The 5244-nt window shown below is 31.2% G+C and overlaps 1 long non-coding RNA gene across 1 annotated transcript in view; it reads left to right on the top strand.

Moving 5' to 3' along the window:
* LOC137653459 (uncharacterized) overlaps positions 1–4858 on the top strand; it is a 191139-nt gene extending 186281 nt beyond the window's left edge. The window contains exon 4 of the long non-coding RNA XR_011046489.1: positions 4725–4858. This is a non-coding gene — a long non-coding RNA (uncharacterized lncRNA). The remainder of the gene's footprint in view (positions 1–4724) is intronic.
* Positions 4859–5244: the final 386 nt, after the last annotated feature.

The following is a 5244-nucleotide window of genomic DNA, read 5'->3' as shown; positions in this document are numbered from 1 at the left end:
GAGAGAGAGAGAGAGAGAGAGAGTTTTACAAGGAGTTATGATTTCGTATGTCTCAAAGAATTTTTAGTCCATCCATGGAGACTCCATTTACTCATTGGTGGAGCGATTTAGTTTAAGCATTTAGAGTTCTTATGATATTGTCTAATTTATTCTTGAACTCGTTTACTGTGTAACTGTTTACTACATCTCCTGGAAGTCTATTCCAAGTATTTGCTATTTTGTATGTAAAGAAATTGCACCATTGAGTGGTGTGTCTTTTCAATTCCAGTTTGTATCGTTACCTTTGGACTGATTTGTGCTAAGCGTGAATAGATTGTTGTAATCTGCATTTGTTATTCCTTTTAAGAATTTTGAATGCCTCTATTAACCGTCCCCATAGTCGTCGAGTTTGTAGATCAAATAATTTCAAACATTCTATCCTCCGTCTATATCCGAATTGCCTAAGTGTTGGAACTAATTTGGTGGCACTAGCTTGTGCTGCTTCCAGTTTATCTATATCTTTCTGAATAATTGGATCCCAGAATTAGACTGTATTCTAGATGGCCTCTTACTAGTGACGTGTACAGCTGTAGTACAGTGTCTTTGTTTCTATATTTGAATTGTTTCTTTATGTAGCCTATTAGTTTCTGTGCTTTCTTTTCAAATTTTATGTACTGTTTGGTGAACTTCAAATCCTTGCTGATAATAATACCGACATCTTCCTCTTTGTCCACACTTTTAATATCATTGCCCAGCAGTGAGTAATCTGATTGTGGATTACTATGGGCATGAGAGAGAGAGAGAGAGAGAGAGAGAGAGAGAGAGAGAGAGAGAGAGAGAGAGAGAGAGAGAGAGAGAGAGAGAAGGTTAGCTTATATGCATTTATTGCCATCACGCAGGATACTGCCGCCATGATACATTTCCATCCTTCATGTTTCATTTGAGGATTTTTCTCCTTGGTCCTCATCTTAATTCTTCCGTAGTTGCTAAAATCTGTCAAAACATATATTCACTTACGTTTCATAAGCATAAGGTATTCCTCGATGATAATGAAGTAATTGGAATTTGAAAGATGAAAAACTATAACTGTATTTTCGGATACGTTTGACTTAGGTAAAATTCCTGAATTCAAATCGCTGTTATCTTCCACAGGAAAAATATGCAGCGTTAAAATTACGTACTATTGTGATGTGAGTCACACCCATGATAGAGGGGAGCGTTAGTGAGGTCTGATGTGATATCAAGGTTCAGGTGGACCAAGTTTTACGTTGACCACGTCATCTATATAACAGAGAAAACAGAGATGCGTAAAGACTTGCTAAAGAAAACGGATTACACTTAGACTATATTCCAAACCATTTTCAAAATTTGCTTTGCCTACTCTCTTTATAATCTCAAATCATAAACTGAAAAAGTAAATTTTCTATTGAAATCAAAATAGTTAAATTTCACTTTAAATAAGGTGGCAATTATGAATATATATATATATATATATATATATATATATATATATATATATATATATATATATATATATATATATATATATATATATATATATATATATATACATACATATATATATATATATATATATATATATATATATATATATATATATATATATATATATATATATATATATATATATATATGTATATGTATATATATATATATATATATATATATATATATATATATATATATATGTATATATATATGTATATATATGTATATATATATATATATATATATATATATATATATATATATATATATATATATATATATATATATATATATATATATATATATATATATAATGTGTCAAGGTATCGTAGCCTCCAGTGTTGAATGTTAATTTTGATTTTTAAAAAAATACCACCCTCTTCCCTTCATATTAATGATAACGGGTTTTAAGCAGCTAGAAATTGAGATCCTTTCTTAATAAATGACCACACTCCAATGAATTCAGGTATTCGAGACTTCTCATTCGAAACTCGTTTCTGAAAATTCCCCGTTGCAGTCAAGGGTCAAATATTCTATAGTTACCCATTCAAAGAATAGTTGTTTTCTATCCTTAGAAACTTTTCTAAAAATTCCGTTTTCTTTCAGAAATCTTTACGCACTTCAGTTTTCTCCCTCTTTTTTTTTATTCTTTCTTTTTATATACATTGTCTGGCCTAACATTGGTTCTTCACAGCTTTACAGAAGGTAGGTTTTTTTCCGTTATAAAGAGATGATGTGGTCAGTGTTCCACTAAGCAAAACTAATCTTGATACTAGCCCAACCCATCACCAATCTCACGGGTGTGGCTCAAAATTTAATAGGCCCTAATTTTAACGTACACTTCTATTCTTAAATACAGTTCTCGTTTTTTGTTGCAACGTTATACTGATTAAGTATAAACTACTTTGATGTTTACTAATTTTCTTTGGTGTATAATTGGTGTTGCATTTACATATGCGATCACACACACAAGGTAAACTATCTGTAGCCTAAATTTAAAACACCAAAGTTAAATGAGAAATAAATATTAACAAGTCAAAATATTAAAACAAAATTTACAATCGGATTTAATTATTACTAATATCAACAAGGTATTTTCGACGCCATTCTAATAAGATTCTATTTTGGAGATTGTTTTGAAAGAAAGGAAGAAACTGTTCACTCTAAACCAAAGACATTGTGATATTCTCTATACACCGGAATGACCATTATCGTTGAAAATCCAATATACATATACTATTTTTCATTATGTGCAGCCCTCAAGGCCCATATAAAACATTTCTTGCTTTGTTATCCATAGATTTCACTACAAACTATACATAAAATTAATGAAGTTTCTCCAGCAAGTCTTCTAAATTATTTTGCATCTGACCGCCAAGGTTAGCTTTATTCTTTAGAATAACCTTACAAATAACTGTATGTACACTATCAAAGGCTTTTTCATAGTCCACGAATGCCGTCAAAAGTGGCTTTCTATATTCTACACAATCCAGTACAACATGTCTTAAAATGAAAAATTTGGGCAGTAGAACTTCTACCATTTTCTAAATCCTGCTTGTTCATCTCTAGCTTTTCATCGATCTTTCTCCCTAGCCTCTTTAGAATAACCATACTATATATTTTCATGACCACTGTCGTAAGTGTGATGCTTCTGTAATTACTGTTATCAGTTAGGTCCTCCTTCTTTAGCATTGTCACCAACACTCCTAGCTCCCATTCACCAAGTTTTGCCTCTTCATGTTACATTCTACGAAACAATCTTATAAGTATTCTAGGGGTCACTTCATTTTCGGCCGATATCGTCTTGGCATTTATTCCATCGTAACCAGGGGCTTTCCATCTCTCAGGTTTATTTATTTATTTTTTTTTTTTTTTTAATGATAGCTTCGACTTCAAACACATTGAATTCATTCATGGTCCCATCAAGGTCTTCCTCATCTTCAGGTATATCAATCAAATTATTTCCTTCATATCTCCTATTCATAACCTCACTAAAGTGTTCCACCTAACGTAGAATTTCTTCATCTTCTGTTGTTATAACAGACGCATCTTTCTTTTTATAGTTACACGCTTCTTTTTCTTTGCCCAGCAGACATCCCATTAATAATTCTATGAGCCATGTTTACACCATAGTTCCTCCCGGAATTCATAACTTTGTCAGCCTCGTCTGCTTTCCTGTCTAAATATTCTCTCTAGTCATTCATGGCTTTTCGTTTGACCTCACAATCAATACTGGAATACTCAGCATGCGCTACCTTGTAATTTTCATTACTTCGAAAACTTTCAACAATCAGTTTCTGTCTTTGTCTCCTTTTTATAGTAAGCTAAGTATCATTTGATATCCATGGCTTTCTCCTTGTATCAGCATGTCCCAAAACTTCACTACCAAGTGACATATTTATTTTTAATGCAGTATATATTCATTGGTATTTTACCTATATTGTCGAATATACCGGTGACTAACTTTCAATTAATTGCAATAATTTCTTAATAACTAACATTTTCTGCAAAAGCACTCGACAGAAAATTCATTGCAATATGCAAATGTTGGAATATCCTAATACTGTACAATGTTCCTGTCGTAAGAATAGTTAAGATAGAGCTTTACCCTCTTTTGTTAAAGAAGATTAGCAATATTTGTGTTTAAAGAAGCAAGTAATTCTCTCAGCTCTTTTATTTCTCGCTAAAGAAAATTTGCTAGTATAAAAAAGAAGACGACAATCGTGGTCAAACACTGCTTATGGTATAAATACGACTTCGCTCATGGTGGCCATTATTGGTCTTCGTTTATCATAATTTCAAATATCCAAGGACATTTCTACCATTTTCAAGTTTAATCATTTATTTCGTTTTAGTGTTTAGGCTCCAGATTAGCATACATAGATAATAAAGGGTCTTTAATTAATATAACGTTACATTTTAAAACTGCAAATTTGTCTAGTTTTGACCTGATGGAGATCACTACACTAAACATTCCTTAAGTTGTTGTTTGCTGAAGTATATTTTAAAATGTTGTACCCCGTACCGGTATAAACTTAAGGCAATATTCCACATCATTTCATTAGTGGGCTTTATTTGTTTTTCAGAATTCAGTGTATTCTACTTTTACAGAATTTTCTGCATTATGTATAAGATAAAAAATTAGGGTAACTGATTTTCCTTAAAGTTAAAGTACCATTACTATTACGCTGGTTTTTGCCGTAGCTGTGATCTCTCATTTTCTTATTTCTTTCCAGAGTATACATCAACGGTATCAATTTTTATTGACCATGTTAAGAATTAGGCGAACAAGTTAAATGTAAGTTGGATGTGAAAGGAAATAGCTTTGGCAATTTTGCTTCGATATTCAAATTGCTTTATACAGAATTAGGACATGATAAATCACCTGAATATTTTCCATGTTTCATTTTGCTATATTTAATTTTTACCAACCTTGATTTTTACAACGTCTATGCTTGATGCTGAATTATTTTCTATATGCGAAACGCTAAAACAGAAAGATTCTAATATTCACAGATTCATTGTCCACTATTTCAATGATGAACGATAATACAAAAATATTCAAATCACTAATCCATAATATAAACGAGATGCTAATTGAAATGAATATAAAAAAAAAAATAATTATGTAAAACTGGAGTGGATTCCAAGTCACAAGGGAACGAACTGACAGATGCAACCACTAAGCAAGGGATAAACCAAACACTTATTATTATTATTATTATTATTATTATTATTATTATTATTATTATTATT

Source organism: Palaemon carinicauda, chromosome 14 (genome assembly GCF_036898095.1).
Source record: "Palaemon carinicauda isolate YSFRI2023 chromosome 14, ASM3689809v2, whole genome shotgun sequence".
Lineage (NCBI taxonomy): Eukaryota > Metazoa > Arthropoda > Malacostraca > Decapoda > Palaemonidae > Palaemon > Palaemon carinicauda.
The sequence above is the reverse complement of the archived record's forward strand: the minus strand, read 5'-3'. Positions and strand labels throughout refer to the sequence as shown.